This window comes from Sphaerodactylus townsendi, linkage group LG07 (assembly GCF_021028975.2).
Source record: "Sphaerodactylus townsendi isolate TG3544 linkage group LG07, MPM_Stown_v2.3, whole genome shotgun sequence".
NCBI classification, from domain to species: Eukaryota; Metazoa; Chordata; class Lepidosauria; order Squamata; family Sphaerodactylidae; genus Sphaerodactylus; species Sphaerodactylus townsendi.
In genome coordinates this window covers 26,947,331-26,975,205 of record NC_059431.1, presented here as the reverse complement: position 1 = coordinate 26,975,205, position 27,875 = coordinate 26,947,331, and positions in this window count along the sequence as shown.

The window sequence follows — 27,875 nt, the reverse complement described above, 5'->3', positions numbered from 1 at the left end:
GCACACGTGAATACAGTGGATATTTCAAGCCATCATGGGACATCCTCCATATAACCACTGGTTCATGTAAGGAGGAAATTAGCTACATGTCTGAACTGGCTTTCAGTTTGTCCACTGTAAAATTGGGGTGAGAATATCTGACTTTTTAGACTTGATTACACTTATTATCATTGTTAAAGTGTTTTGAAATCCCAAGATGTCATTCCTAGTTATTTGTGGTGTGCAAAGAAGTGGCTGTCATATTTGTGTTTGAATATAAATATTATCTAGGAGCGAGTTCAAAAGAATTTCCCATTGTGCAGCTGCTTTCATTTGTAAATGCTTTCCTCTCTGAACAAATCAAGATGCTGTTCTTCTATTTGTCAAAGTCTATCACTTTGGTAATCTGTCAATCAAGACACAATAAACTTAGCCTGCTCCTGTGGATTGTGTTGTGGGTAAGATAACAGGCTTCCATCAGAAAGATAAAGAGATGTCAAATATTATCTTCTGTGCAAATCATCCAAGTCGGTTGCCACTCCATAATGTGCAGCGTGTTCTGTCAAAATGGAAGGTAAAAGTTTAATTATATTCAGCTTGAAATCAAAGGAGAACTCCTTCTATGTATGCAGTGGTTTGGCTTCCACAATGCCTGAAAAATGAGATAAAACAAAAATTGCTGTGTTCTTTCAAACCTATACAACCAAGTTGCAATGATTTCCAACTGTGTTTGGGCAGCCCCATTCTAAAAACCGAATGATGGCAGAGAGCTGAGGTTGGATTGGGTCTGATGGCATCAGTTGGAATTCTACAGTTACTCTGCAGAGGAAAAATCAGTCAGAGACATCCTGACCTCAGGCAAGCCTTGGACAGGAGGAAATTGGTGCAAAGCCCACCACAACCCTGCTAACATCTACTAGCCAAAGACAGGTACACTGCTGCTGCCCCCGGAGTATGACACACAAGGGAAAATTCCCCCAGGATTCTGAAATGCCCATTATATCTAGCTTTTTTTTGTTTGTTTTTCCAATTTTTTCATTGGTCTTCCCTGGAGGGTCAGGGCAATTTACAACCCCTCCTGTCCGTGCAACATTTACTTGCATTTGCTTGCCCTCATTCCCACTTTTCAATGCATGCATTCTGGTAAACACAAATGTTAATTAATTCTGCTGCTCTGCAAGAACCAGACAAGTTACAACTGTAATGACTGTCTGGTGCTCCGTCATGAAAGCATATCTAGAAACTGATTTCTTTCCCTGATCGTTCAGGGAATGTTATGTTACAAAATGTTACAAAATTAGCAAGTGCGCTCTACATGCAATGTGTTTGGGCTCCAGTAGGCCCCATAATATATGGAGTGACATATATCCTTTGGCCATATGAATATGGGAGTGTCACAATACAGTGAGTCATAACTCACCCTGTGACCTAACACATGGTTCTCTTGAAAAGGTGTATAACATTTTCACACGTTGTAGGTAGATTCATGCTAATTTTGTAACATGTAAAGTGGCTCTCTGTTGAGTTATTCAAGAGTACTTTACTAAAGAAAATCAAGCTTGGATAGCGTATTGCTTTTATCCCTTGAGTCTCAAGTCTCTCTCTTTTGGTAGGAAAAAAAAGTTTAAATGGAATACTATATTTAGATACCACTTTCCCTTTTGTTATAAATGGGTCTAGTAGGGAGAAAAATAATTAAACCTACACAAAATAGAGAACATTATTTAATGAGTCTGCTTTTCTCTCTGACTTGTGGTACCTGCAGGTAACTAGTGTTCCCATTTAGACTACATTGTGATTCAAGTGTCGACTCTGCAGTTTCTTTCATATTTCAAAGTACATACTTTAAAGTACTCCAGTGTAAGAAAACTGGTGGATTATTGCAAGCAAGGGATGAATCAGTTCTGCACATCCTTTTTCTTTTTCTTTTAATACTCACTTGGTCATGGATCACAATGTTTTTCTTCCTATAAAGATAAGTGGGAAATGATATGCAACTGTCATGATACATACGTTTTAATCATCCTAAACCCAATTCAATGGTCTTAGAAGCATGTAACTGTACTCAGGATGTTACTGCAGATGCTTTTCCAGATGGCTACTTTCCCCATAAGTAAGTCAGAAATTATATGCAAAGGAGAGGAGGTGAAAGTGGTACTTGGCCTCGGTCACTGAATTTAGGATGAGGCCATGGCTCAATGGCAGAGCATCTATTTGCCATGTGGAGGGTCTAGGCTTAATTCCTGGCATCTGAAGTTGAAAGGTTGAGGTGGTTAGTGATGAGTCAAAACTTCCAACTAAGGTCCTGGAAAGCTGCAACCAGAGTAGGCAGAACTGACTTTGATGGACCAATGGGTTGATTCAGTATTAGGCAGCATTTGATAAGTGGTACCAAATGGAGAAAGGAAAGGAAAAGCTGCTGTTATCAGGAAGCCATACTACCAAAAAAGTCATTAGCCATGACTGGGATTATTGTAGCCATGCCCAAGGCACAAAGCTTGCATCATGCAACTCCTGCAATCCACTGACCTTGTTCCTCACTAATGACAGGGTATTTCCACCTCCAGCCTCTGTTTACACTCAGTTTCAACCACTTTCATTACACATTGCCATTTATAATAGTAGATTGAGAACAGAAAGAAGTTTAACAGGTACAAACTAAGGGTTCGTAATAAAAACCCCTGGCTTTCTGCAGCAATAATTGCACCATTCATCATGTCCCTGCTGGCATCAGAGTTGTAGCCTGGGTGCTGCATAAAATGTTGAATGTGTATTCATCACTTTAAAAAAGTAAGTCTGGAAGTGTCTTAATAGTATTCATAATTATTTCCAGGTAGGGAAGAAAGGTTTGCCAATTGCCAGTCAAAACTATTCGTATCTACTTTTGGAAATAATGAAGACCATTTCCCCACATTTGATTTACTTCTGATTTCATTAGCAGATGATCCACATCACTGGAATTGGTTTGGGGGCAGTAGTTCCTCAGGGTTGTTCCCCTGTTTACTTTCACAATTGTGGAATCAGTTTGTTTTCTTCTGTATGCAGCTTAGAGAATGAAGATTTTCAAGGGACAGTGCTGTCATCATTGATGTAGTCATGGTTGGAGTCACAGCATCCCCTTTTTAAGTTTAAGGAGGTTCTTTGAATTCCCAGTTTACATTAAAACACTATATCAGTATTTTTAAAAGGTAAAGTTCATTCCCTGAGCAGGCACTGGGTCATTACTGACTCATGGGGGTAATGTCACACCATGATATTTACAAGGCAAGGCACTGCTATTCTAGAGAGCTTTGCAGTTAATCTCAACCTGGAAAAAGCATGAAATACCCTGCTAGAAGAAGAAGAAGAAGAAGAAGAAGAAGAAGAAGAAGAAGAAGAAGAAGAAGAAGAAGAAGAACAAGAACAAGAACAACAAGAACAAGAACAAGAACAAGAACAAGAACAAGAACAAGAACAAGAACAAGAAGAGGAATTTGGATTTATATCCCCCTTTCTCTCCTGCAGGAGACTCAAAGGGGTTTACAATCTCCTTGCCCTTCCCCCCTCACAACAAACACCCTGTGAGGTAGGTGGGGCTGAGAGAGCTCTGAGAAGCTGTGACTAGCCCAAGGTCATCCAGCTGGCATGTGGGGGAGTGCACAGGCTAATCTGAATTCCCCAGATAAGCCTCCACAGCTCAGGCGGCAGAGCGGGGAATCAAACCCGGTTCCTCCAGATTAGATACACGAGCTCTTAACCTCCTACGCCACTGCTGCTGGGGCATAAAATGTGTTTAGAAGTTTTTTAAAAATCTACCTGTTTATATCTACCTAATATTTATTTTACGAAATTGGTTCTATATAATTTTCATCCACTTTGGGTCCTGAGAATTTCACAAGAAACTGTGGGGAGGGGAGGGGAGAGGAATACGTAAATATTTTAAATAAATAACATTATTTGAGGTTACTTTTTCATATGTCACAAAAACTGTAGCAGGTATTAATGCTCTTAAAAATTAGATTTGTATTTTTGGCACACCTATGTAGGTTATCGAGTGTTTAATCATTATAATGCTAAGTGTGTAGAATCAGATATACAGGAATGCTAAAGGTAACTATGACAGGTCATTTGAAAGATAGAAATGTCTTCCCTGGCGAAGGTCCCCTGTACATTTGCTGCTGGTAGCTGCTGTTCACCAGCTTTTATTTTTCAGACGCTAATGACTCAGATCAGTTACAAAGGAGGAAAAGTTATGAAATCCAAACTCCGGAGTGTTTGGTCCTCTCAAAAGTGACTGCTGAAAGGCATCCGCTGAAAGGGCTTCTCTGTAAGCTACTGCAAAACCGACAGGCAAAACTGTATTATTTCGCCCCAGTGGGCTACTGTCTCTTTTCCTTTCTACTTTTATGTCATTGTGTTGGTTTGACACCAATAATCGGTTTAATACGTTCTCTTCTCTCGTGTTATTATTGGCTAATGATTCTGCTCTTCTCTGGGGAAGGGGAAAAATGAGAAGTCATACTGCTTTTCTGTTTTATGTAGCTCTACAGGGACCACCATAGTTACGGTGCACTATGGAAGTGTGTCATCTTAAATCAATAGGCAGCAACTTAGCCTTTAACATAAGGCTTGCTCACACTACTTTTATAAATCAAGCCTGCAATTATAAGACTCTCCCTGATGATCCAGTCACTCTGTGTTATATCAAATATTATCTCACTGCTTACTTCTGTTGCTTAAGAAAAGAGAGAAAGAGAAGAAAAGAAAACTAGGGCAAGGGATGATTTGCAAAATATAACTGCCTTCATTTCCCAACTCAGTTTGTCACCCTGGATAGGCAGGTCAGATAGCAGCCAACAGAGGCTTCCCAGATACGATAACCCAGGAAAATGCTTAATAAACATGAGGATTGTCTGTACATAAGTGTCTGCTTTAATGCTGGTGTGCTGTACATTTGTTCTGGAGTGTGCTTATGAGAGCAAACCTATCATTAAATGGTTGAAAGATGGACTTAAGTGGAAAGCATTTGACAATTTTTGGAAGAGTTATTCCCAAATATTTCTGCATGTTAAATTTTGAAACAAACATAAATCAATCAAGGTTTATTTAATTTCAAAGAAAACCAGTTCAGATAGTTTGCTACGGGAGAAAGTGTGATATATTTGATGCATTTTAAACCCTCCCTTCTTCCGACAAACTCAAGGTGGCGCATGTAGGTTGCCATTGGACCCTGTGGTAATCCTGTGAGATAGGTCAAGCTGATAGAAAATGACTGGTCCAAATTGGCTCAGAAAGTTTCATGGCAAGTGGGGATGTGACCTCTCCTTCCCCCAATTCTAGGGCAACACAACTACTATAGCATGCTAGGCACATTTTGAATTTATTGTCAAAGGCTATCATGGCCAAAATCAGCTGGCTGCTTTGGGTTTTCCATGCTATGCATACAAAACATAAAACTCACTCCCATACTTAATTCATCTGGCTGTTCATATCTTACTTTAGCTGTCAGTGGTATGGCGTATATTGAAAAAAACAACAGGAAACCAAGTTCTACAGTAATTGACTTTTCCAAAAAAAAATCCTTTCAATTGCCTCTTACTCTGGGGAAGGGGTAGCTCTTGTATCCCTTTCAATTTAATTCTGGGACCCCCAGGGACCGCCCAACACACACTCTCTGTCAATCTCTGTCACCATCCCCAAGCGGGTTATACTTTCCCCCTCTCTGAGTAGGTCTGTCACTCCCAATTTGGTCTACAGCTCCCTACTAAAAAAACTCATGCACGTAAAGGGGCTTATTACCATTTACATACACGACAAGGGGTGCTAGAATAGGGATTTCCAAAGGAATCCCCCCACCATCTTACTCCTACCCCCAGTGTGCACCATCTGGGGGACTTTTTCAGATAAAGTGGGATCTCGTGAGGCACCCGCGATCAACATGGGAGGTTTCTGGGTGTCTGTCCCGTCCCACCTCCAAGGCTAACAAGGGTTCCTGCGAGGCAGAACGGTACAGAAACTCCCACCTACCACAGCCTACTCTTCCAACTGTATTGTTTGGAAGAGGCTTCATTTCTAACCCCTACTTCTGGAGGGAATCTGTCTCACTGGCAGCTCCAGTGTCTTAGTTTCCTACAGATCATGCAGACATCATAGGGTAACTGAGGGACTCTAACCCTTTCTGTCGTACCCCAATTTTGCCCGGTCGTCACAGGGGGAGCCTCGCTTCCACCCCTGGACTCGAAATGGCTGTCCCATTGATTCTGTCTTCTAGGTCCTGCCGGTCCGTCCTGTCTAGGTCCTTCTGACCTGACCTTCTCCAGTGGTCTACCTAGGCATACCATCCCTACTTCTGGAGGGATTTTCTCTTATTAGGCCGCCCCACCGGCCTATTTTCCCAAGGTCGCCCCACCGACCTGAACTACCGTAGACCTCACTGGTCTAACTTGGGAGGAGCCACTCTCCAACCCACAACTGGGTCCCACTGACCCTTTCCTGTAAGGTCTGCCCATTCTTTATAACCTGTAATCTACATTTGCATCTCCTGCAGCTTAATTATAATCTCAGGGAGTGTCATCCTTTCCCTTCTGGGGGGCCCAAATGCTGTGTTGATGCTGACAGAGAAAAACTGCCCTGAACAACCCCTGAAACGTTCCCAATTTCTGGAGCCTGCAGGCTTCTAATGCCTGGAACATCCCCCCTCCTCTTGCCGCTCCAATGCACCGCTCTGATGCACTGGTGCTGCTTGTGGGAATGGGAAGCAAGTGAGAGGATCTCAAGTCTGTCTCTCTTAATTCTACGTTCTAGTCTCCTCTGCCCTACCAATTTGCTTGGGGAGGTATACCTGGCATACTTCTCCCTGAACCTTGTTCTGGTCAACACACCACTACACTATCCAAATCTAATAATTTATTCTGTTCTGATTCACATATTAAAATGCATTCTAGCCTACACATCCTTACATACACACCCAATTTAACTATTTAACTGTTGGTCCTGGACCAAAATAACAGCAACTCACCCAATCAGTAGACGTCTGTCAGTGTTTGCAGCCGGCGGCTGTTTCACTGCCACTGTTTTGGGGTTCTTTGACGTGGAGAAACGGAGAGCCGTGTGGAAAGCGGCCCAAGCCAAAGAAAGGCCAGGGGCGCCTCCCTATTTCCACTCAGTTCACTCCTTTTCCCCTTCGGTCAAACAGGCAAAGTGCCAAATGGGCACTCAAAGAGCCCTCTTGTTTAAACAGCCCCACGCTGAAACCAGATTTCCATTATGGAGCATTTTCCAATATTCCCAATTAATACTCACAAACGCAAGCAGTAGCAGTAAACAGTTTGGTATTCATCTCTGCAGAGAAGATGGAGGGAGCCAGGGGTGTGGCTCCCTCAAGTCTGCATCGCAGTGCAGCTCAGATTTCTATACACATCCTTTTCACCTGGCTCGCTGTCAATCAAAAAAAAAATTACCACATGGTGCATCTCTTCCACGCTCACCCCCGCCTCCTATTCCTCCCAATATGGCAGCATCACACATCTTTCACATGCACGTGATATTCTTTAAAAGGCTATATCATGCCCTTTATCACATGTTTGACATCCCACCCCAAAAAAAAAAGTCCCCTTTTACACGTGTTTTTTCCATTATCTTATACCTACACGAGTTTATTCCTCACTTCTCCTTTTCCATTTACATAAAGTTACACTTAGCCGCCCTTTTCCCTCCCCCGCCTTCTAAGCATTACCCCTTTAGTCAAGCTGTTTGCCTATATTACAAATATTTCTAAGGTGTGCAAAGAGCTGTTTCTAAAAGCAATTTAAAAGTAAATCCTTTAACTAGGCTTGAAACTCCTCACACAACCATGGGTTTTACCCATAACTTACCGTGGTTCTCAACCTGCCAGGGCTCGCAACCCCTTTGGGGGGATCGAATGACCCTTTCACAGGGGTCACCTAAGACCATCGGAAAACAGTATTTGGCCAAGCTTCATACGCAGACTTCACCGTGGCGGAAGCGTGCCGGGTGGAGGGCGGCATTCACGATTTGACGCCCCGCTGACGCTAGTGGACCGTCCCCGCGATGGGATCCGGTCCTAGAAAACGAACGCCGGGCAGCCGGCGCCAGGAGCCGCCGGGCGCTCGCATTTGATTTGAGCAGAACCTGGGCCTCTGGAGCGCATCGCTGAGGTGCCTGGGGACAAAAGCCCCTGGCTCCTGCGCTGCCTGCTCCAGCATAGCGCAGGGCAGGGGCGGCGATGTTCCCAGGCCTCGGCGCCATGCCGGAGGCCCAGGGACAAGGTAAGTTACAGGGAGGGAGGGGGGGAAGCGCCGGGCGTTCCAGCTCGGCGCCACCGTCGCGGCTTCGAAGCGCACTGGGAAAATGCCGACGTCGGGATGGGCGGCCGGCGCGAGGGCGCAGCTGCAACGCAACTGCGCCCCCTGTGCGAACGGCGGCCTGGGGACGGCGTTTTTGCTGTCCCCAAGCCGCCACTTATGGCCCGTGCGGAAAGGGCCTTTTTTATTTTATATATACCAATTAAAGGGTCGCGGCATTAGGAAGGTTGAGAACCACTGCATTAGGAGCTAAAACTACCAAATCATGGCAACCCAGCCCAAAAAACCCACAACAGCCAGCACATTTTGAATCCTTTAAAAAGAAAAAAACAAATTGGGACTTGATTTTTTGATGTGCCCAGTACTTTAGCACATAGGGGTTGAATTTCTGAATAGAACATTTTGAATTGTGCCCAGAAAGAAATTGGCAGGAAACATATTTTTTTTAAAAAATTTAGATGTGTTTCCTATGGTCCATGCTGACCATCTATCTATCTATCTATCTATCTATCTATCTATCTATCTATCTATCTATCTATCTATCTATCTATCTATCTATCTATCTATCTATCTATCTATCTATCTATCTATCTATCTATCTACCTGTCTACCTACCTACCTACCTACCTACCTACCTACCTACCTGTCTGTCTGTCTGTCTGTCTGTCTGTCTGTCTGTCTGTCTGTCTGCCTGCCTGCCTGCCTGCCTGCCTGCCTGCCTGCCTGCCTGCCTGCCTGCCTGCCTGCCTGCCTACCTACCTACTTGGTATACCACCCTATCCCCAAAGGACTCTGGGCGGTTTCTATCTAGCATCAATGTGATATGCAAGTTAATGCTTCTATACAATTTGTAAAGGCAGCCTGATATTTAGCATGTTACAATAATCTGAAATATTACTGTGTTGGATCTCCTTTAGAAGAGAAAGGAGGCTACACATTTTAAATAACAAACGTTACATGGAAATTTTGTAGCTCAGTGACCTCTGTGCTGCTTTCTTCTGAACTGTCAACACCTCTTTCCTTGAGTTTGTTTCATTTCCTCATATATAACTTCACTAAAAACACAAAGCATAATAAGTAACGAACTGTAAAGCATTCCAATTTTTGTGTGTGTGTCATACAATGATAGGCAGCTACAGCCGTGCCAAGCAAAGATTACGGAAAGCAGATAACTTCTGCTTTCCTATCTTGAATGAAAATGATAGTGTTAGACCAGAAACAGCCTGAGGTAAGAGTTCCTGTCACAGAGTGAGATGTTGCCAGCAGGTTGAGTTCCAGTCCATCTGGAGGATAAAAAAAATGCTTTTTAGCATATTAGCCACAGTCATATAAAAACATTGAGTGCAATTTCTTTATGGGCAAGATGGAGCTAGACGTCAAAGGATAGCCAAATACAAAGGAAACATAGATCTTCAGCATTCGCTAGCCTCTGTGTTTTCTGGGAATAGAAGCATAGTTATATAACAGATTTCTAGTCCTAAGGGCCAATTTTACTTGGCCACATTTGAACTCCACAAAAAAATGCACCAATTTCTTATAGGAGAACCTTTGGACACTCAGAATGTTTCTTAATTTCCTTCTCTTTTGCATTCAGTTTTTATCTATCTTTCATTTATTTTAACATAAATGAACAGCTGGAAAACAAACACGACAGGAGGATGGGTATTATACAAGAAGAAGCAGGTTGCGGAAAGGTGGATCCTCCCTAGTTATTCCTATCATAGCAGGGGGCCCACAACATGCCTCCCCAAATCCTTTGCTAAGGGCTGGGTGATTCTCATTAAAAAAATTCACTGTAACATAGGAATATGCAGTGAATATGCAAAGTATCGAACACACTCTTCCTTCTGCTAACAGTCTTTGCCAGCAGAAGAGAAGATAAGGTAATTTTGTTCCGTTGACCTTCCACTGTGCAGCTTCTCATATCTGTATTCTGAAATTTGCTAAGTTAAGAGTGATTAACCATTTTCCTGTGTTGCTGCCTGCCTGACTACGCAGCCTGGAGTTGACAGCATGGGTGCTTTGAGAGCAGCAATGTTGTGGAGCTGCTGTTAATTTTGATTTTCATCTAATTTTACTTTGTATTCTACGTATTCCTATTTAATCATTAATAATATATGTACTACTACACAATTAAAAAAAACAACCCAGAAAATGCAGAGAAAGGGGAAAGGAGAGGCAGACTGTGATATTCCATTTGAACCTTCGCATCCACTCCAGACATTTTGTGCTGGCAAAAGGGGGCATTTTTGTGCTGGCAAAAGGGGGCACCGTGGGAGAATGGGGTGGGTGGTGCCCGAGCACCATTTTGCCCTGGGACCCATTTCCCCCCCATATGCCACTGACTGATTTCATCACATCCTTGCTGAGATCCCTCCCCAAGCTCCACCCACTGTAAACTTCACCCTAAATCTCCGGGAATGTCCCAGCCCAGAGTTAGGAACTTTGTAACAGCTAGATTATTTTGTGGGACCAAATTTTTTAGTATACCAGAAGGACACGGGAAGGCAGGACAGAACACTTTTCACTGGTTAGGTTGAGTTTAACTACATAGAGAAAAGTTCCTTTGGTAATTAACACTTCAAACTGTGTAAAATGATTAGTGCTGTGCAGCACTCAATGACCAATTGTACTCAACATGCCTACTGTCTTATGTGGCAGTTCTCTGCTAGGGGTTCCATAGAATTGCCTTTCTCCAAGTATCCACTCACAGAATGCTTTAATTCCAGCTATCGTTATAGGTTCTCCATATCGTCATGCTGATTCTATCAGCTTAGATCATTGAGGTGGGAAGAACTCACAGGGGCATGGATATAGCATTTCTGAAAAATCTGTGGCAAAAATTGCTACTTCCTTGGTACTAAACTTGCAAAGACCATCAGGCAGTGCAGTTCTAAGGGAAGGGTAGATGTGCCACAACCAGGGACAACCCAGCCATGCCACCACCAAAGAGTCCTGCTGCACCGTTGCCAGCAAGCCGACAGGGATGCTCTCCCAAGCCCTGTGGAATTGCTCAATGCAGCTCCATAAACTGCACCAAGATTTGTGCTGGCAAAAGGGGGCATTTTTCAGCTGAAAGCTCAGGAAACCAAGGCTCCTGCACTGGAGAAACACTGGTGCTGCACAACTCCCCAGCACTAGTGTAAGTGGCTCTTGTACCAGCGCATGTGGCATTTATGCCAGCATAGGGATCACACCACCTCATGATGGGTTTCACCCCCCCTCCAGGATTGCACTGTATGTCTTGTTTTCTGACATCACTTTACAACATTTAATGAACTATTACTTAGCCATAATCCTCTTTACATAATGTGTACTCCATTACAATTTTGTAAGATAAAAAGGCTGCTGTTGCCTGAATTTTTTTCAGCGGAAAGCAATATCCACAGAAATCATTGTTTTAAAATATTCCAGACATTTTTCTTATCTTCCAACATAAATTCGGTTGGGATTCAATTTTTTTATGTCTTCCAGCATGTTTCTATACTCTGTTCAACGTGAGGAGATGTGTGTACTAAACCGCCACATCTTCCTGGACCTTTGCTGTGGAGGAATACTCTGCCAGGTTCTAGTGCCCGCCTTCCCCCGACCTTCTGATTCTCTTTGGGAATTGTATTTAAGCACCGCTTTCATCAAAACCATTACTGCCTGCATTATCAAACACAGAATTTTGAAAAAAAAGATCATTTATATTGCCCCAGATGGCTTTTAGCAAGACTTGCCTGTTTGTAAAGCTGTGCCCACCATTTTGTTTCCTGCAGACAAGTCTTGCTAAAAGCCGTCTGATCCATCATGCAATATAAACAATCTTTTTCAAAGTTCTGTGTTTGATACTGCAGGCAATAATTGTTTTGACGAAAGTGGCACTTAAATACAATTCTCTAAGACTAAAAGAGAATTGACACTATTTTCCCTAGCAGAAACAGGATCTTTTCACTTCCACCGGGGAATGCAGACTACACTTCGTTCTTTATGTTGAAGGGAGTCTAGTGCTTTATGGAACTGATAATCCAAACACTACACTGTCTGAAACTTTCCAAAATATTTTAGCGCCATATTATTATTATTTTATTATTATTATTTATTTGACTTAATATACCGCCCAATCCCCGAAGGGCTTTGTTGTTATTTTTGTTGTTATTTTTGTTGTTATTTTTACAGCTCTGATATTGTTATTTTTACAGCTCTGATTATTTTCATACTTACTGTGCTCACATCCCCAACAGGTAGTATGAGGGTGCACCTGACCAAGATGCACTTTATATCCTTTTAAGCTAATTAGGAGTTAAGGGATTACATCTTTACTTCCCTGATAGAGAAGCAGCACTGTAAGAAAGATATTGCAATTCCTCTGAGAGCAATCATCTGAATCTAATGGGTTTTTCTCTCTCTAGAACAAGCTATGCTGATTATCTCTTAGGTATAATGCAATAAAACAGGCAGGGTGGGAAGACTTCGTTCATATGTAAGAATGGTTGAACGTTGTACAGCCAATTACAGTTTATACTTAAACACAACTGAACCAGAACAGGTGGATTTAATAACTGAAATGAATACTGAAAATCAAGAGTTGAAGGGAGCAGGTCAGGGAAAATGAAGGGAAAACGTGTATTGAAAAAACTGCCTTTAAAAACAATATTCAGGGGATGGGTTGGAATTTCTGCATTTAAAATATCTAGATTTGGCCAGCAGTGATACCACATTGATTGATAAGAATGGTTTATATGCAAGAGGACACTGTGTTCTTGTTAGCAGCCGCACCAATAACTCTGTAGGTTTGAATGAATGACTGTATGGGAGTTATTTGATGCATTCAGACATTACAACAAATTTCTGTTTATTCATGAAGAACATGAACATGTTTACTAAGTTTGCCTGCTCCCTCTCCTCTTCCCATCTCTTTTTGTGTATTGAGTACAACTGAAAACATCCTAGTTTGGGCGGGAAATCTAAGTACATAGCTCTGACAAACAGATAATAATAATAATAATAATAATAATAATAATAATAATAATAATAATAATAATAATAATAATAATAATTTATTCGATTTGATAGACCACTCTATCCCCGAAGGGCTCGGAGCAGTGCACAAACTAAACAAAAGAGGTATGTCCATATTGGGTTATGTTGGTCTAAGTTTGATGAGCGTGTTCAGAGCTGAGCTAAAAATCCCCTTCCTTGTTTTTGTGAGTGATTTTTTTGCTATCTTGTTAAGCTTGGATAGCATGAGGTAACACCTTCATTGCAAGTGTTTGATTAAAGTGTTTGGTGGTCCCTGGCCCTTCCATGATACGGCTAGCCTCCACCCGGGGCTCCCGGGCCTTGGCCCCTGCCAGAGGAATTCTCTACCACCATCTGTTAGGGTCCTGTGGGATCTTGAGCAATTTCGCAGGGCCTGTAAAACAGAATTATTCTGCTGGGCCTTTGGTGGAATAGCCATTGATAGTGCCATCCCCTACATTTATATTCTATTCTATGTTTTAGACCACCTTTGCAATATGATATGACTTCGATTTGGACGGCAATTTTTGCTATCTGATAATTTTATATTTTGTCAATCTGTGGGTTTTTTTTTTGCTATTTATGGTTTTAGGCCGTTGTTATTGGTTTTATTTATTTGTTTATATTTATTTATTAGTTGGGCGGTGCACAAATTAAACAAATACATCCGTATACCCCAATAAAAGAAATAAATTACATTTCAGTTAAAACAATTTGAAACATTTTATCTTATGAAGTTTAATATGTATATTGTACACCGTCCAGAATCCTCCAGGGGTGGGTGGTTTATTAAATTGAACCAATGAACAAACAAACAAACAAACAAATAAATAAAGTATGTTTTTTAAAAATAATTAGAAATTATACTCTGTTTTGTTGATTGTAATCTTGCTGTAACTGGATATTTTTTTTCAGTACGTAGTCTTTTGACCTTGAAGCCAAGGGACAGCACTGTTTGTGCGATCACTTAGCTCTCTGTATTCCCCCCCCCCCAAATTATTGGTTTGGTCATTGACCACCTGGAAGTTGGCAACCCTACCCAAGAAGCATTCAATCAAATTAACCATGGGAGAAGGGGAAGAAAGGAGTATGTGAGTATGCCAAACAAGAGTGTCTGTTGTACTGTTTGAATATGGCCTGCATGCAATATTTTGGACTGAACTACCCCATTGTCCTTCAGTGTTTATTATGTTTATGCTACTTCCAATAATAATAATAATAATAATAATAATAATAATAATAATAATAATAATAATAATAATAATAATAATAATAATAATAATAATAATAATAATAATAATAATAGTTTGGATTTATATCCCCCCTTTCTCTCCTGTAGAAGACTCAAAGGGGCTTACAACCTTCCCCCCTCACAACAAACACCCTATGAGGTAGGTGGGGCTGAGAGAGCTCTGAAGAACTTTGACTATCCCAAGGTCACCCAGCTGGCGTGTGTGGGAGTGTACAGGCTAATCTGAATTCCCCAGATAAGCCTCCACAGCCCAGGCGGCAGAGCTGGGAATCAAACCTGGTTCCTCCAGATTAGATACACGAGCTCTTAACTTCCTATGCTGTATTATATACAGCTTCTCACAAGGCAAGACATGACAAACTCTCGTTTGGTTGTTGTTTTAATTTAGTTTTCTATAGGATGTTTCAAAAATGCATAAAAGCCAACTGGCACACAACCACGATGACAGTAAAAACTAATGGTTGATAATGATGGGAAAATTTATATTGTGTGTAATTTTTTTTGTTCTTTAAAAATTAAATTAAGGGCTCACTTTCAGTCCCAGAGGTTTTCTTCCTTTCTTGGAAAATGGTACTAGAAGGGGGAAATGTTAATTGAATCTTCTCTTTTACACCCATCTGCTTCCATTCCAGCTGCTCCTGCTTAGATACATGAGAAGTTAGTCAATCTGGAGCATGGCAAATCTTTGTTAAATTGCATTGGTAATTTCATAAAAATGCTATAAAATGAGACAAAGTTAGAGAATTTTGTTGATGGCTTTATGGAACCCCCCCCCCCCCCGTTTAAAAAATGATTTTTGTTCCAATCTCACTTTGTGTATAAACAGCCATGGTTTACAGTTTTGAGTTATTTATTTGGGCATTTCCATGCTCCTTTTCTTTCCAAAGGCAACAAAGCAGCTGCCGACAATGCAAGCAAACCAATCTTGTGTGCCATTATTTGGGGCTGATTATCATAAGCCACCGGATGTAAATCAAGCAAGCCCTTTGATTCTTGCCCTTCTGCTGTCAGCCGAGGGTTCATACCTTTGGCTATAGGTAGCCTTAAGTACCTGCAAGGAAAGGTAATAGTGGGAGGGGCAGGGTGGGAATTAACCCAGATGTACTCAGCTGTTTCCAGTAAACTCTTCTTTACTGGAAGCATGTTTGCTTTCTGGCCAAGGGTGTCTAGCTTCATGCCTGAGACACTGAAGTCTGCAGTCCCACTGAGTAATCCTGGCTAGATATGTAAGTAGGTGAGTGGTGGGTGAGATTGTATCAGTCTGGAATAGTTTTTTTTAAGAAAAAGATGTACTGAAAATGGTTGATCACTAGGGGTTTGGCCTCATGTAATATCCTTGATAGAAGTCAAAGGACTATGACAACAGAATGTCAGCATTACAGCTGCTGTCTCGCCCTACTTTGCTAGATTAATGATCAACTGTTGTTTCTTCAGGTTGAGGTGGAATCCTTTGAGCTGTCTGAGGGTCTGTTTTTGGAGCACTAATGCTGGAATGCACTGACTGCTGCCTTATAGGGGATTCTCTATCACCTGGTGATTTACTTGTATAATTGGACATAAAACAAATATTATAAAAATGCAAAAAAAGAAAAGATTCCAGTATTCTATCATGGAAAGGAAGTCAACCATGCACAGTGCAACTGTCCTTAGATGCTTTCTCATTTAAGAGAGAGGGAACTAGACATAAAAAAAACATTTGGGAAACATTTGGGAACAGTTTTTAGCTTCTTCCTTGGGACTATAGAACTCCCTCCAACTTCTTGGGTTACAAGTCTCCAAGTAGGATCTGGTGATCATCTGAAATTACAACTGGTCTTGCCACTCCAAATTGTGTCCTCCACAGGTGCCACCCCCAATATCTTCTAGAATTTCTCAACCCAGAATTGGCAGCCATGCTTCCAGAAGAAGCTAAACACCTTTTTAAAAAGTCTGCATGGTCTTTGAATAATGTTGAGTGGTTATGTCTCTGGTTTCTCCTCTCTTTATCACATCCATTTGTTTATATCGTTTTAAATGTTTCTTTGATCAGCCACTATGCATGATGCAAAGTGGGTAAAAAGACAGTAAAATACCTAAACGAATAATACATTTGGAATTGGCTCACTTTAAATCTTGACCTGTTCTGAGCTCCAAGTATCATCAGGCTCCAGGTATCATAATACCATCTGAGCTCTGAGCTCCAAGTATCATAATACCATCAAAAACACAAGCCTTGAGCTTCTTTGCTCCCCTTTCCCATGAGCAAACTATGCTGTCCTCTCTCTCTCTCTCCCCCGCCCTGTGTGTGTGTGTGTGTGTGTGTGTGTGTGTGTGTGTGTGTGTGTGTGTAAAGTGCTGTCAAATCAAAGCCTACTTATGGAAGCTCCAGCAAGGGGCTTTTAAAGCAAGCGAGATGCAGAGGTGCTTGACCATTACTTGCCTCTGCAGATTCTTTCTTGGTGGTCTCCTGTCTTCGTACTGACCCTCCTTAGCTTCCAAGATCTGACAAGAACCATGCTGCCTTCCCTCCCACATGCTGTTTACATACATGTTATATTCAAAGATGCATACCCAAAATAACTGTTAACAGGAGTGCAGATAACAAGTAAAAAAACAGAAATCTAAAACATACATGCCTTACAATCCACATAAGGCAACTTTTGACATTAGAATCCAGCATTATCACACACTGTTGTGCATTGATTGAAAGAAATTATTTGTGTAGGTGTGTGTATTGCACAGTCAGGCATAAACACTTCATCGCAGCAAACGAAATTTTTTATTTGCTTTTGCATTTGAAGTTACCAGAAAAAAAAATAGTACTAGACAATCCAAAAGCAGTCATAATGAGGCTTAGAGACCTTGGTAGATCCTTTTAGTGCTGCCACAAGGAAGCCTATTTTAAATAAAAGTCTGAAATGAATAATTTCAGGTAAAAAAAAGGGAATACACAAAGAATGAATGGGTCTTGCTTTTCATTCTGTGTGCATGTAGGTGAGAGCAGGTAGTAGTATTCTTCAAATGTTGCAGAAGGAGAGCTGAGGCCATGTAAGAGACAGCCACAGGAGCTGGGAGGACAAAGCCTTTTGAAGCGGAGGGGAGGGGCCGAGCCCTCTGTGCAATTCCGTGCACTTTCAATGCTGTGAGAAACACGGGATGTGCAGATTAAAAGGAGGTGGGGGGGTGGGGGGGTGGTGGAAAAGAAGAGCTACTTTGGAGTCAAGGTTGATGTCAAGATTCTAGTGAGTGGAGACAAATAACAGGAAAGGATGGAGGACTGTGTGTCTACCATTGCCCCAAAGAAGCACTTCTCTTTAAAAGATTTAGCTACATGTTGACAAAATCATTGGCTCACAGAAGTCAGAGCATGGTTGTTTCAGTGACATCTTAAGATCAGAGCTAATTGTCAGATATGGCAGCCGAGAAGGATAATGAAAGCAAGGGTAAGACCACGTGCTGCAGCTTGATTTCGTCATCCCACCACTATACTCTGCTCTTTCTTTCTTTGTTTCTGGGATTGATTTAGAGCAGCTGCTTCAAAAGCAGAAAGCGAGGGTCCCCCTGCCCCCCTCCACCAGCTTTTTCTTTTCTTTTTTGAAGCTGGATACCTCAAGTGAATAAACCATTTCTTCTCCTCAGGTTCTTGACCCTAGAGCTGTAAAAAAAGCAACTGGGTTCCAGCTCTTGCTCCAGAGACCTCCACTTTCAGGTGTCACCAAATAATTTTTTTTCTATTTGTAGTGCTGATACTCCTCCCTTCTTCCTCTTGTGCTGGGCCTTGATGTTGTTTGGGACATGTCTTGTCAACTGTTTTTACAAAGTGTGGGTCATGGTGGAATTAGCTATTGACAATTCAAATAAAGCATGATAATTGCTATAAGTGAATCAGCACATTTTGATTGTCATCTAATTGTCAGTATAGAAGAGTTTGAAGAAGAGTTTGGATTTATATCCCCCCTTTCTCTCCTGTAGGAGACTCAAAGGGGCTGACAATCTCCTTGCCCTTCCCCCCTCACAACAAACACCCTGTGAGGTGGGTGGGGCTGAGAGAGCTCCGAAAAGCTGTGACTAGCCCAAGGTCACCCAGCTGGCGTGTGTGGGAGTACACAGGCTAATCTGAATTCCCCAGATAAGCCTCCACAGCTCAGGCAGCAGAGCTGGGAATCAAACCCGGTTCCTCCAGATTAGATACACGAGCTCTTAACCTCCTACGCCACTGCTGCTCCTTCTTTTCATAGGAATTAAAAAGAAGATGACTGAATCCAGAGAAACTAACGCATCTCAGCCATGAACCTTTCTTGGGTCCTGACACACTCTCTATAGAGGTAGTTGTCTCCAAAAAGCCTTAGGTCCCTTCTGCACATGCAGAATAATGCACTTTCAATCCACTTTCAATGCCCTTCGCAGCTGGATTTTACTGTGCAGAATAGTTAAATCCACTGGCAAACGATTGTGAAAGTGGATTGAAAGTGCACATGCGGAAGGGGCCTCTGCGAGGTTCAGTTAATTCTTCATCAGACAAGCTGTCAGCTGCAGCAGGAGGGGCCATGGCACTGCGCCACATAGTGTGTGCCACTACCCAAAAGACCACTATTCAACAAAAGCAGTGTTCTGCTCAAAAACACTTTCAAAAGGAGCTGTTGGGTACCGGCCCATGTCTAATTTTACTGATTTTCTTGTGCTTATTGATGAAGCATACAGCTGAATAAGTTAGCTTGAAGCAAAAATAAATGTTTTGAACTTTTAACACCATTAGACACCGCATCCCTCCTCTTTTTGCCCATATGTACTATTGTGGTGGGCAGGGATGGAGAAATCCACCCCGACCAAAGCTTTGGAAGAAGAGTTTGGATTTATACCCCATTTTCCTCTATCTTTAAGGAATTTCAAAGTGGCTTACAAACACATTCCCTTCCTCTCCCCACTACAGGCACTTTGTGAGGTAGGTGGGGTTGAGAGAGTTCTGTGAGAACTGTGACTAGCCCAAGGTCACCCAGCAGGCTACATGTGTCGGACTGGGGAAACAAAACTGGTTCAATAGGCAAGAATATGCTGTTCATGTGGAGGAGTGGGGAATTGAATCAGTTCTCCAGCCTTTGTAGAGGATACAAGCAAGTCTTTGCTCCTATCCAAAGATGATAGGCTTGGAGACAAGCAAACAGACATGCTTGTAGAAGCCTGTGTCTCAGTCCACCCTCCTTTCCTGTCCACCTCAGTCCACCAGAGCCAGCGTGGTGTAGTGGTTAAGAGCAGATGCACTCTAATCTGGAGAACCAGGTTTGATTCCCAACTCTGTCACTTGAGCTATAGAGGTTTATCTAGTGAATCAGATTAGCTTGTGCACTCCAACACATGCCAGCTGGGCGACCGTGGGCTAGTCACAGTTCTTTGGAGCTCTCTCAGCCCCACCCACCTCCCAGGATGTTTGTTGTAGGAGGTGGGGAGGAAGGGAAAGCCCCTTTGAGTCTTGTTACAGGAGAGAAAGGGGGGATATAAATCCAAATTCTTCTCTTCTGTTCCCAGGTAGTGTAAGCAGAGTGACCGCTACCATCTAATAGCCAATTGGCGGCTCCAGTCGGGTTTGCCCGTGCTTATGAAGGATGGCCCAATTTCATTTATTCATTCACATAATTTCTATCCTGCCTTTCAGCAGTTACAAGGGACACCAAGGCAGTTAGCAATTTTGTTTTTTAATCACAGTGGCTGTATTTTGTCATATAGAAAGCATCTCCTTTTTAAAAGTTAAGACTTTGATTTAAAAAAAAAAAATTCAGAGGCATTATGATTTTGGCCTGGGTAATCATAGCTGTAGTTCAATGGTAACATCTATGTTTTGTGTGAATATTGTCCCAGCTTCAGTCACTGATAGATTTACTTTTAAGGATGTTAAACAAGACCTCTGCCCATTCACGAGAGGACTACAATTCTAGATATACAACACAAGAGCACGTGTGCATGCATGCATTCATATACAGAGAGTTTACCTTCCTTTGTCGTGAATGAACACAGAGTCAGGCAGCCACAAGGGACAGAGAGTCATTTTATAATGATAAGATACTATGAAAACATTGTGACTTTGGGAATGTGACTTACTGCCTGTGGGAGAGGTAGCAACAACCGGATAGGGAACCCTGTGGGACCGGAATCTGAGACTGTGCATGCTCAGTCAGCTTTTTAACACAGTTCGACGCATTCAATATTCAAGCACCAGCAAGAGTTTGTCAAATGGAGTACAGCTGGTGAGCTGAACCAGTAGGGAATTGAGCATCTCGGTTATAATCTTTTCCTTTCCTCCCATGCAAAGTGAGCCCATATTTTGTGAAACTGTGAGGCAGAAGTTTGCAGGACAGCCAAGGTGCTCCTGCAAAATATCCAGGGATCTTTTTCATTTCTTGCCCTGCTATCCATCCATCTGTATTCAAATCCTCAATGTTCACATGAGGAGAGCAGAATGGGGATGCAGGTTCAGCCAATGCAAATTCTCCATGTAATTTCCTTGAATGCCAGTGTAATTAGTCTCCTGCTACTGTCCTATTCATAGCCACAGTGTGTGTGGTATACAGAAGTCAGGCAGTCATGGAGAAGTGGGTCACCAGCAGAATGAGGAGGATTTCTCTGTCGGTGTGCAGAAATGCCTTTTGTTTTGGAAGGGCAGCTATGAAGCTCTAATCAGAAACGAGAAGCTATTGTTAGGGATTGGAGGTTTCAAAGAATCCAGAACTGAAAAAGGCTTAAATCATTCCGGAAGACAACAAGACAAACACCGGCCATTTTTTTTTTGTTCTTTTCCAATGCAATGTAGAATGAATGCATGTGATGCAAATGAATGCACGGGGGGACTGGATTCCAATCACATAAGAGATTCCCATCACCTGGACGTGTATGCAATCATACACATGTAGTCTGTACACACAGACCTTTGAATGAACGTGTGCAGGTTGGTATTAGAGCTTGGTAATGCAATTCCCAATCTATTCTATCACTCTTTTACAGCCACATTTCTTTAATTTTTCTTTCCCTTTTGCTACATGTAAGACACTACTGTTGTTATGGGCCAACACTATCAAGCTGCTAGTCCTTCTTGCTTCTTTTGGCATGTAATATTATTCTGTGTCATGTACCAGTCAGCTGAGAGTGACAGGCGCAGAGGAATGGCATAATTTCTCCTTCCAACCCTACAATTCTAACTTTTTATTGTTAGGAACCGTAAAATATAGATGTATGCATGTTCCTGAGCCTGCACAGTATTAATTGATAGTGCATTTAGAAGCCCTAAAATTATGTCCTTGTTATTACTGAAAAGTGCTATAATTCATTCATCCACCTTATTCCAAAGGCTCTTTGTTATCACAAAAAGCTAAATGCATCTTTTTAACTATCTATTGTTCGTGATAATAATCAGCACTGTCAACAGAGAAAGTGATACTGCTGGCTTGTCATCTAGCACCCATCTCACCCCGCAACTACATCTTACAACATTTGCGGGAATCTATGATTAACATTATTTTATAGAACAGGATGGAATTTTTCCCCCCGTAGCAACCCAAGAAGGGGGGGGGGGGTGATACACAATGGAGCCATAAACCTTTGCATACTTCTGGGCTGAACCGCAATCAGGCTTGAGCGAAAATTCTGAAATAGTCACATTTTCTTATTGCTTTTATATATATATATATATTTTTCCCGGTGGTAGGAGTACTGCAATTTTATAAGGAAATACATTGTTATTAGAATCACAGCCAGCTCTAGAAACAATACAGCTCTCTCCCCCTCTTCCTTTTCTTCACCAATGTTCATCATACTTTGGATAGTTTTAAAGTTTACTACAATATTGTTTGGGAGAGTGCAATCATTCTCTTAACCATCCTTCCTCTGGCAATCAATGCAGAACCTTGCAGTCGCTTCTCAAGCATGCCCCGCAGTTTTCAGTTTAGTTAGACCGAATAGCAGGATTTAAACTTATTACAGCTGAATTGATAGTTCTTAGTTAGCTGCTTTGAGGAAGTATCCTTCCACCCTCTTGAACTTGAGCGAGGGACTTGTGAAAAGCTATCAGCCCAAACAAAAACTTGGGATTGTGACTTTATTATTTATTTTATTTATTTACTTTATTTACTTATTCTACCTTTCAACCCAAAGGTGAAAGAACATTCCCCTCAACCTCCCACAAGAAAAACCCAACAGTCACCCGCACACACAAGGTCTTTGAAAACTGAAACAACTTTTAAGAACAGAAAAGCCAAAAACAGCCAAATTTAAGGTCATTTATGCACATAAGCAGGCTGAAGAAAAAAAAATGTGCAACAGGTGCAATAAACCAGTTATTTCCAACTGTTCAATGACTTCTTCCCCAGGTGGCAGGCAGGCAGCAGGAATCCAGCACAGGCAGGCAGTAATCCAAGGTTTCAGCTGTCAAAGCACTAGAAATTCAGATAGTTTCTTCAGCAGCCTAGCAAAACTGCAGTGCAAAATGCATTGCAGCCATTGGGTGAACAGGAAAGCTCTAGCAAATGCTTTTATTTGTCCTTTCAAGATGGCTCCCTCTTTCCTGCTGTCCTAGAAACCAGCTACAGGCAGGGAAGGGGTGACAGGGGTTGCTCCTTCCAAAACAATCCAGCGAAGGGGGGGGGGGCACTTTTGCCAGCCCAGCACAACCCACCTAGAAGCACACCAAAGCACCAGCCAAGGTAATTTTAAAGGGGAGGGAATTAAAATTTAAACCCAATCCACAGCCTAGCAAACGGGTTTTAATTTTTAAAAAAATATTCTTTAAACAATTCCCTCTCCCCCCCCCCCCATTGCCATTACATGGGCTGTGATGAAGCCAAAAGCCGAACCATTTTTCAGCTTTATCTGTATAGTCTTTTTTCTCCATTCAGCTTTGGCCCTAATGCAAAAGACCCCCACCAGGGAGAGTTACTGCCAATCTGAGAGACAGTGCTAACTTTCCTGGACCACTGGATTAATTCAGTGTAAGGCAATTTTATGCATTCAGAAAAAGAATTATCTCTGACAACTCTGGGAGGTGGGGAAAAGAACCCTACTTAGATGCAATATTATGACTGGATGGTATGAGCATGAACTGAACACTCTGGGAACCAAATGCTGAATCTGAGACCACAGGATTAAAGCTAAGGGTGGGATGCCACAAGTTGGCCTCTCCGGGCATGACGCTGCAGCAGAAGTACTGTTCTTGTGTTTACAGAAGTGGCAGCAAAATTTAACAGTAAACATTTTTCAAAATGGTAAGCTCCTTGTACATAGCAAAGAGCCAGGTGGTATAGTGGTCAAGAGCAGGTGTACTCTAATCTGGAGAACCGGGTTTGATTCCCTTCTCTGCCACTTGGGCTGTGCAGGCTTATTTGGGAAACTAGATTAGCCTGTGCACTCCAACACATGGCAGCTGGGTGACCTTGAGTTAGTCACAGTTCTGATGAGATTGGCCTAGCTGGGCTATCCAGGTCAGGGCTATCATCCATATAGAGTAGATTATGTGATATTTCCACAGTACTCCGAGCTTTTCATATACAGTTTATTCCAGAAATTTTTACAATAGACCAGTAAGATTATCAACTCCAGATAGGAACTGAGGTTACTCAATAAATTCAAGTCTCAGGTAGGAGGTGAGCAAAGTATGTACTTGCCTGTGCCCTCCTTCAACACCAGCTGTAAAATAATGTGCTCCTTTGAGAAAAACTTTCTTTCTGGCGTGACAGACTTCATCATGTGTATGAGGGAATGATTAAAAAGCAACTCCCCAATAGAAATTGAGGTGGGTCAGCCTCCACAAGAAGGCTGTACTACCATAAAAGCTCATATATAAGCCCTTAAACAATGGATTAGATTCAGCCAGCATTTCTGTTTTTGGAAAAAGGAAGGAAGGTATCCTCTTTGACCACTTAACAATGCTATGCTGAGAATTATGGACCCCCCCCCCACCCATGCATAGAAGCCAGACAGGGACTGTAATATGGAGAGGAATAAGGCAAACTGAGTGAAAAAAACTGGCTGGATCCAAACCAGGGTCTTATCATTGCTGTGCAGATTGTACATTTCCAATGATAATAACTTTAAATTTCAAACTGTTTTAAAAGGCAGTTTTACGGAAGTCTATGATTTAACTTTGCAGCCTCTTCCCACACACATCCCCAAATTGGCACAAAGAATGAAAGAAGCTCAATTCGAAGCTATGGAATACCCCTAATTGCATTCCTCCTCTTACATGACATTTATATAGATTAACTACATGCCTGATATAGATTTAATCAAGACTCCTCCACACCCTGCACCCCTCCCACCTTTCCCTTCCATTTTTGACTTTCCGTTTGGCAACTGTCAGGTCCAGAAACGCTGAGTGCTGCCTTTGCTGGGAGCCAATAAGGAATCTGGACTTAATGTCAGACTCTCTTAGACTTATTTAATCACTATGAGTGGGATAGAAGACAGATTTTGATTAAGGCCAGCACAACCGATCAATAAAGTCCTTGAACTTGCGGAAGTCACGACTGGCTACTTTCAATAACTGGGATGTCTTAAAATAGGGATGGGGTGAGAAGTCTTTATTCCAAAGCCCTAGACAGTGAACATGGGGTATTTTTTGTGTCTTTTTGAAATGGGATCCTGTTATAATTTCCTACATTGTTTCTTGATTGCTATTCATTATTAAATGTAGTTTCCCGCTTCACCTGTTGGACTGGTTGATACAGGTATAAACACCCCACATAGAAAACCTGTAGCAAATGCCTTCCAGGCACTTTTGTATACCATTCCTTCTGACCCCTTCTATTTTTGATATACTCGCCCAGGTTCAAGAAGGGGAGAAGGTCAGGGTGGAGGTGCGCTACTTTAGAATCCTCAAGATCCACTGAATATGAGACTTAAACAAACAAGAAATTACTTTCATTGATTAAATGTAGATTGAATTACTAGGAAAAAATGACAGGCCCTGCTAAGGTTATGTCCCCTCGTCATTGTTTAACTCAGCGTGACAGATTCAATCTGCTCAGCCCAAAGCAAGGCCAAAGATGTCACTCATGGCTCCCACACAATGCCGGAGCCTTTCGAGGAGCAAAATCGAAAAGTTGCACTTTATCAACTCACAGCCTGGAGCCAGTGTTCTCATTCAGGCTTGTGTTAGCGGAACAATGAGCTACAGCAGGCGTGAGGCCGAACCACATAATAATTATAGGTATCCCACAGGCAAAGCTGAGGTTGCTTTTAAGGCTTGACAGAATGTGTCTTGTAGGCATGACCTAGCAGATGGGGGGCTTCTTATTCCCCCCCCCCTCCTTTTCATCTTTTCCCAAAAGCCACCTAGGAGAAATGTATAAAGCATCTTGATAAGGGATATATTTTCTTCTATAGGGGTAGCTTGATTACTATAAGCTGCTCTTCTTTAGTTTTCATTCTTTTTTTAAAAAAAAATTGCAGAAAGAAGTCAAGTATAGCCACAGTAGTGAAGCTAGACTACTCATTCTATCCTGCTAATTTGTGTCACCTATTGCATTGCCTTATGTATTGATGGTGGTGGGGGGAAGGAATGAAGCAGAAAATTAAGTCTGAAAGGTGGTTTTGTCCTGCTGTCACTTTGTACAGTGTTTAGTTCAGCTGACACGACGCTCTGCCTTTTGTTACATAAAACTGTCACATTGTCCCCTAGTAGTTAGCCCCAGTCACTGGCCAAATCAATAATGTCGGTCAAAACTGTCAAAGAATGAAAAGAGCTTGCAAAACATCATCTTATAAAAGATATGATTTTTTTTACTGCCATCATTAAAATGTACCTAAATTAAGTTATAGGTCATAATACTGAGGGGTGGGTGGGTGGGGGTGAGATGTAGTTAATCCTGCACCCGCTTGAATAGACTTTAAGAAATGAACAGTATCTGTGTTGTTTTAGAGTTATCTGCTGCTGTTTTCATTCTGCTGCAGATGTAAAAGGAAACAAAGATGCAAAATTAGAAAATTCTTTTACTGTTTAGCAAATGTCATTTTCAAGTCTGTAGCATTAGGTTGCTTCACAGTTCCAAAAATGAAGTGAAGGTACACTCTAGAACAGAATCCATCATTCATGTGAACGCTCATGAAGAAGCCAATTGTGTTGCTTCCCATTTGTAGACATTCCTATACCTTATAGCCGAGGGTAAACCTCTGTGTAGATACCCTAGTTTGCACAATGGGGCCAGGATTTTGCAAACCTCAGGATAACTTTAGATATCCTTATAGGGTAACCCCCAGAGTAAAATCGTAAACAAAAGCCATGCAGTACCTTTTATTAAGACCAACCAAAACAGTGTCAAGTTTTCAAATCTTCCAGAACTCTTCACTGTTTAGTGATTAGTCCTAGTTGATGTATGAAGTAAAATGTTAATATAAGCCACCCTTATCCAGTGAAATTCCCCAATTTTTCCTCCCACTGTTGAAATGTCCCTTTCTTCAGCCAATGAACTTCATTATTAGATACTGACATCTGTGGATATGCAGGTGACACCAAAGGATCAGATTTTCAGAAGCATTTTGGTTAACCAGGGCAACCCAAAATGACATCAGTCAACTAGGGCTTCCATATCCTCACTGGCCACCAGTAGGAGATGGGTTGCAGAGCTGCCATATCCAAGTTGTGAAATTCCTGGAGATTTGGGGGTGGAGCCTGGGGAAGACAGGGATATTAGTGGGTACAATGCTGTAGAGTCCCACCCTCCAGAACAGCCTCTTTTTCTCAAGGGGATCTGATCTCTGTAGACTGATGATGAGCTTAGATTCTTAGTGCCAACTGGGCTGGTATCCCTAGTATCAACTGAATTGGGAGATGAGGTGTAGCAGCCTGGAGGAAACAGATAATGTGTGGGAAGCTGTAACGGGTGGTCAGAAAATAAGATTTCCTGCTGCCATAGTAGAATGGAAGGAACTGGGATCCCCACAGTGGCATCATAAGGTAACGGATGAAAAAAGAGCCTGTGCAGATGAAAAAGCAAAGATGCCACAGGGGCTGATTCCACATGGGCCAAAAACAGCGGTGTGAAAACGGTGTGAAAACTGTATAAACCCTTTTACACGGTTTTAAACCCTTTTAGACCATTTTCACACTGCTGTTTTTGGCCCATGCAGAATCAGCCAGGGAGAGAAGCTGTAGCCAGAGGCAAGAGGGAAATTGACTTTCTCCTCCACTGTAAGACTTTGAAGGATTTCACCACCTATTTATGAATGTATAAGTTATGGGAAATAGTGTGGACCACAAATCACCTACTCTCGGTACACGTTAAATGTGACTGTGTGAGCAACTGTGGCCCAACAGAACCACACAGTCAGTACTAGCAAACACTAGTAGGTAAGCAGAGTCCTCTGCTATGCAGTGGTGG